The following is a 7,001-nucleotide window of genomic DNA, read 5'->3' as shown; positions in this document are numbered from 1 at the left end:
GAAAGGATGGTGGTTGGTTTGGAAAGAGGGTGGGGGTACTGTGGAGGGGGTTAGAATGAATATTAAACTATTATAAATACACTTCAAGGGTTAGCAAGGTCACAGGTGACTGGCAAGGCACTTTGAAAATACTCTTGTCAGGTGTGTGTGTGTGCTCGTGCGCACGGGCGCGCGCGTGTGTGTAGTCAATTCACACTGCCGTTCCCTGTAACACGTTGTCCACCTGACCCATCCCCCGATTTCTCTTCCGTCAGAGAGAGAGTTCACACGTGTGTGTGTGTGTCTATCGTTCGTAAATTTTCCTGGCAGCTTGTGTAACACACACACACACACACACACGCACACACACACAAACACAAACACACACAGGTATACTGTATTTGCAACCTGCTGTCTTGAGTGAAGGGGGAGGATGCTGCCAAATGTTTTTGGAGAGAGAGAGAGAGAGAGAGAGAGAGAGAGAGAGAGAGAGAGAGAGAGAGAGAGAGAGAGAGAGAGAGAGAGAGAGAGAGAGAGAGAGAGAGAGAGAGAGAGAGAGAGAGAGAGAGAGAGAAAGAGAGAGAGAGATAGCAAATCCATCAACTCCAGAGAGATGAACCTGGGGAAGAGTCCCCAAAGCAAGCTGGTCCTGGGGCTCTGTTCACAAACAGACACCACAGAGCAACACAATTAGACCCAACCAAATCATGAGAAAACAAAAAGATAATTCTTCCAACGTGTCAACTAATTAACAAAAAACAGAGCAAACTAGAATGCTATTTGGCTATTTGGCAGAATACCTGACCACTGTGACTAACTCAAACTTAAGGAAAGCTTTGACTATGTACAGACTCAGAGAGCATAGCCTTGCTTTTGAGAAAGGCCGCCGTAGGCAGACCTGGCTCTCAAGAGAAGACAGGCTATGTGCACACTGCCCACAAACTGAGGTGGAAACTGAGCTGCACTTCCTAACCTCCTGCCTAATGTATGACCATGTTAGAGACACATATTTCACTCAGATTACACAGATTCACAAATAATTTAAAAAACAAACCCAATTTTGATAAACTCCCATATCTGTTGGGTGAAATACCACAGTGTGCCATCACAGCAGCAAGATTTGTGACCTGTTGCCACAAGAAAAGGGCAACCAGTGAAGAACAAACACCATTGTAAATACAACCCATATTTATGTTTATTTATTTTCCCTTTTGTATTTTAACTATTTGCACATAATTTGACATTTGTAATGTCTTTATTATTTTGTAACATTTGTGAGTGTAATGTTTACTGTTCATTTTTATTGTTTATTTCACTTTTGTTTATTATATACTTCACTTGCTTTGGCAATGTTAGCATATGTTTCCCATGTCAATAAAATCGTTAAATTGAATTGAATTGATATAGAGAGTGAGCAGGAGTCCAGATTTATAGACTGCCGTCTCTCTCTCTCTCTCTCTCTCTCTCTCTCTCTCTCTCTCTCTCTCTCTCTCTCTCTCTCTCTCTCTCTCTCTCTCTCTCTCTCTCTCTCTCTCTCTCTCTCTCTCTCTCTCTCTCTCGCTCTCTCTCTCTCTCTCGCTCTCTCGCTCTCTCATAGGTTCTGTTCTTCTGCTAGACTGTTGCTACAGTGTACAGCAGCTTTTTTTTCATTGAATCCTATTTCACGGCATGTGTTATGAAAGCATTTTTGCTGTTCATTTCTGACCCTCTCTCCTTTTCCCTTCTTCTATCTCCCCAATTTCCTCTCGGCTTCTCTCTCTCTCTCTCTCTCTCTATTTCTCTGTCTTTCCCTCTTGCTCTCTATTTCGCTCTTTATGCCCCTCTGTTTTTCTCTTTCTCTCTGCCTCTTTCTCTTTCTCTCTCTGTCGTTCTCTCTCCATCCCTATTTATGTCTCTTTCTCTCTCTCTGTCATTCTCTCTCCATCCCTATTTCCGTCTCTTTCTATCTTTCACAGTCTGTCACATTGCCCGCTGTATGACTCAGAGTCCTGAATATTCCTCCTTCTCAGTGATGGAGGGATGTCGTTTCTGAGGAATGTAATCCTGCATGCCAGGAGCATCGCAGCGCACCAAGAGAGAGAGAGAGAGAGAGAGAGAGAGAGAGAGAGAGAGAGAGAGAGAGAGAGAGAGAGAGAGAGAGAGAGAGAGAGAGAGAGAGAGAGAGAGAGAGAGAGAGAGAAAGGGAAAGAGAGAGAGAAAGGGAAAGAGAGAGAGGGAGAGAGAGGGAGAGAGAGAGAGAGAGAGAGAGAGAGAAAGGGAAAGAGAGAGAGAGGGATGGGGGAACAGAAGGAGAGCAGACGGAACGTGGACGAGGGGGGCTACAATTGCAAGCAAGCCAGGAGAGGAGAGGAGAGTACAAAGAAGGGGAAAAGAAGAGAGAGGGTAGACGACAAATATAACAAATGTTGCATCAATCTTTACAGCAGTCACACTCATCTTAGCCACCGGCAGTGAACTAAGACAAAACAAATACACCACACGTGTGTCATATGGACAATACAGTCTTAGAAAAAAGGGTTCCAAAAGGGTTCCATGGCTGTCCCCATAGGGGAACCCTTTTTGGCTCCAGGTAGAACCCTTTCCACAGAGGGTTCTACATGGAACCAAATAGGGTTATTCGAAGGGTTTTCCTATGCTGACAGCCGAACAACCCATTTAGGTTTGAGATATCAACATTTTTTCTAAGAGTGGAGCTCAACAAACAGGTGTAGACACTATGCAACACTTTGCCTTCAACTTGTCTTGGGAGAATCCACCAATGAGAAGGCAGAGACAGAGACACACCCTCCCACCTCATATGAAGGAAACCTGTGTCGGTGTGTGAGAGAGACCGACTGGCCGTCCTTATACGTCATCGAACTAACGCACACTCACATACATTACATAGTCACACATATATACATACACAGACACACGTGCACACATACATGCTAATAAATAAACTGCTGCATGGATGAGAGAACGAGAGAAAGAAAGATAGAAAGATAGAAAGATAGAAAGATAGAAAGATAGAAAGATAGAAAGAGAGAGCAGGATGCCTGAAAGTCACGCTACGAGGAACCATAATAACTCATAATAATAAAATGGCTAATATTATTACTATAACAGTAGATGGAATACAAATGTGACATACAGGGAGATAATTGGGTACAAGAGTTGCATTAGTAGTTTCTAATCTTAAAGGCATTAAACTCCTGCCTTTTCCTAGCGCTAGCTTTAGCTCAGCACCACAGAGTATTATGCAGGTCCCATGACTGAGTTATTGCTCCATGTGTTTTTCTTTCTGCCTTTTCTGTTGCCTTTGGCTCACCGGTCTCTCGCTCCCTGCACTGCGGTGACATGTGATATAAGGAAAAAGCAAGGGATGACAGGATGGAGGGATGAGAGGAAACGGAGGGACACGTAAGGAGGGAAGAGGACGCGGGAGGCTTACCTTGCGTTTCTCTCCACCGAGCGTTGAAGGTTAGATGGAGGAATGTGATGTATGTAGGTGTCAGTGAGGTGGTAATTTCAGGTGGGTCCTCTGGCTCCTCTCCTCCTTCAGCCACGCATGTCTCACGGAGAAATTGGGATGGTATCAGATCAGTCAATATTAACCAAAAAAAAGGAATTAAAAAAAAAAAAAAACGTAGAAATGCCTCTGGTTTTAAAGCTGAGTTTGTTTACATGTGCAGAGGAAGGGAGGGGGGGACTACAACAACAACAGAAAAAATCGAATATTTTCACCAACTGCAGGTGGAACAAATTGTATTTTTCTTTTAGTTCTTTCTCTGTCTCTCTGGAGGAAATTTAGTCCATGTGCTTCTGCAGAAAGTGAGCGAGTGAGAGAGAGAGAGACTGAGAGAGGGACAGAGTGAGAGAGAGAGAGAGAGAGGAGGGGAAAACGTCTATGCCGTCTTCAGGCTGACTAAAAGTGGATCTGAGGCGCACCTTCTGAATCTCAGCGCTCTCACACTTCGGAGTGGAAAGTAGGAGGGAAGGAGAGAGAGAGAGAGAGAGAGAGAGAGAGAGAGTAGAGAGAGAGAGAGAGAGAGAGAGTAGAGAGAGAGAGAGAGAGAGAGTAGAGAGAGTAGAGAGACAAGCAGTACATGCAGGCAGGTAGGCAGTACAGGCAGGCAGGCTATTCTAGTCGGCTTGGCTGAGAGGTAAGTGTAGTGAGTCCAGCCAGTGCACTCCCACTCCCACAGCTTATAACTAGGGGCTGTGCACCTCCCAGGTCCAATCTCCTCACCCTAGCTTTACTCTGCGCTCCCTCTCTCACTTCAGGCTTATTTTGGGAAAAGAGAGTCAGGATTGTTCCTTGGGTTCCCTGCCACACAAAAGACAAGTGTGTGAGGGTGGATAGAGTGAGGTAGGACGGAGAAGGGGAGTGGGCAGGATGGGGTGGGGTAGCAGCACAGAGAGGGAGGGAGGGAGGGAGGGAGGGAGGGAGGGAGGGAGGGAGGGAGGGAGGGAGGGAGGGAGGGAGGGAGGGAGGGAGGGAGGGAGGGAGGGAGGGAGGGAGGGAGGGAGGGAGATTTGGTAGCTTCTATTGACCCTTTATTTACCCTCCCTCCCTCCATCACACCCTCCCTGCCTCCCTCTCTCCTTCAGAGAAAGCTCCCAGCCCTTTCTCCCTCACTATTCAAGTTCTTGTTTTCCCACTTTGGATAGGAATACAGGCAGGCAAACACGAGGCTACACACACACACACACACACACACACACACACACACACACACACACACACACACACACACACACACACACACACACACACACACACACACACACACACACACACACACACATACACACGCACGCATGCACACACACACACTTACTGGACTATGTTGGCACAAGAGTTGCCATAGAGGTTTCACGCTCAGCAGCTTTCCACTCACCTCAAACAATCGTTCTCTTCACTTTCGGTCTATATTAGCCTAGGTCAAAGACCAAGATTAGTCAAGTAGTTGAATCAGGTGTAGGGTTACAAAATTCCATAATTTTCCCAAAATGTCAGGTTTTCCAGGATTCCAGATTTCCTTCTTATTCCCTCCTCATTTCACAAATCTTCCAACCGGGATTTCTAGAAAATATTTAAAAGCCAGGCATGTCACATAATTGCACAAAACACAGGGCCCTAATTTCTGGGTGTGTGTCATGCAAGGTACATTAGGTACATTCACATACAAGTGGAAAAGCATTTCTGTAAGTAATAAGGGGGTAGTCATACAGCAATTTTAGGCTAATTGCTAAGCATTCAATAATAAAAGCTCTCCGGCTAGGCTAACCATTCCAGGATATTTGAATGTGGGCTATTGGGCTACTGGCATAGTTGCTTATCAGACTGTGGCTAATTGCTAATCATGCTGACGCTAACAATTCAAGGCTAATTGAACTGAAGCTAACTGCATATCTGCGTCCCTGAGTAGCTAATTGCTAATGGAACAGTGGCTAACTATTCAGGGTGAATTACGCCTTGACTCAACACAGAGAAGATAATTGCAAATCAAACAGAGGCTTAGTATTCAGAGTGTGTTCTACATAGGGTTAGCATTCAGAGCTAATTGTCCATCTGTGTGTTGGCTGTGTGTTATGGTAGTGGACCTTGAAGCCTGACTCTGGATGCATTCCAAATTCTACCCTATTTCTTATATGGTGCACTTATTTTTGACCAGGGCCCATCTGGTCAAAAGTAGTGAACTATAAAGGGATAGGGTACCATTATGGACTCAGACCAGGTCTGGGTCTGCGTTTGGACGAGATAGGGGAACGCCGGACCTAAACTCTTCCTGAGAGACCTACTGAGACGGAGCCATTGGCTCAGTCTGATATCAGATAGGAAAAGAGGAGATTTTGTTAGAGAGAGAGAGAGAGAGAGAGAGAGAGAGAGAGAGAGAGAGAGAGAGAGAGAGAGAGAGAGAGAGAGAGAGAGACATTCATGAGTAATATAGACTTAGTGAGAAAGAGAATATGTCATACAGTTGATAGACATACCTATTCTTTCTTTGAAGTGTTCTTTTCTTTTTTCTTCTTTCTTTTCCAAAAATGTCAACCTGCAGAGTTCAAACCTGGACCATAGACTGTCTGTCATCAAATTGCCATTCATTGAACTGTCATTTTGTTTTTCTAATAAATCTCCCTCTACCACCGTCATATCTCTCTATTAAAAGGAAAAGGTTGTGCTGAATTCTCCCTTCCCCTTGACTAGGACTGCTTTTCAGTTAAAGCATATTTAGGTAGTGATCACTAGTTTCAACGGGAGCCAGGTCTTTAAAGAGCATCAATTAGGCTTCAGTGTCTAATGGGGCTTTATGTGTGTTTCTCTCTCACGCTTCATCTGGAATGGACTTTTTGTATGACAAAGAGATAGAGGGATGATAAAACATGCCATGGAGGAATGGAAAATCACCCCAAAATAATAAAGGATTTTTCTAAAGATGATTTTACTGCTCTTAAGGGTCTTAAGGAGTGCTATAAAAGGGCCATTATGGTAATTATTGAAGTATCCAAGACGGTACCATATTTTTTATGTTGACCACTACTTTTGACCAGGCCTCTGTGCCATTTGGGACACAACCTATGACAAAGAACGAACAAAAAAACAGTTTGTTCATTATTGGTCACGTTAAATTGAATAATCTCGGAAAAATAAGCACCGTGACTAAGGTCTGTGAGAGGCCGTAGTGTATGTGACTTTGAGTGAATGGCTCTCAGAGCACATACATGGAAAGGGCGGGGTGTCCAGATGCCCAATGATTATGTCATCAATAGCAGCCCTGTGTGTGGTGGTAAAGGGCATGTGGAGTGTGAAGTCAGACCTGCCATTCATGCGCCCAGGTGTGTGTGTGTGTGTTTACCCCCTCAACTTTCAATCCCCCCTCCCATAGTTTGAGAATTATATTTTTTAAATCACTCTAATACACAACACACACCACACACACACGAATCCGCAAATCCACAAACCATTCACTCCTGTACAGTACCTCTCTACTGTCAACAGACCAGTCTCCTTTACAATACCTCTCTACCGTTAACAG

The 7,001-nt window shown here is 44.6% G+C and overlaps 1 protein-coding gene across 1 annotated transcript in view; it reads right to left on the bottom strand.

Annotated features, from left to right (window-relative positions):
• The window catches only part of LOC139555083 (collagen alpha-2(VIII) chain-like), a 147,513-nt gene extending 143,368 nt beyond the window's left edge, over positions 1–4,145 (bottom strand). The window contains exon 1 of the mRNA XM_071368559.1: positions 3,413–4,145. The gene's annotated coding sequence lies outside the window, so the exon portion shown is untranslated. The remainder of the gene's footprint in view (positions 1–3,412) is intronic.
• Positions 4,146–7,001: the final 2,856 nt, after the last annotated feature.

This window comes from Salvelinus alpinus, chromosome 26 (assembly GCF_045679555.1).
Source record: "Salvelinus alpinus chromosome 26, SLU_Salpinus.1, whole genome shotgun sequence".
Lineage (NCBI taxonomy): Eukaryota > Metazoa > Chordata > Actinopteri > Salmoniformes > Salmonidae > Salvelinus > Salvelinus alpinus.
This window is presented reverse-complemented; position numbering and strand designations above follow the sequence as displayed.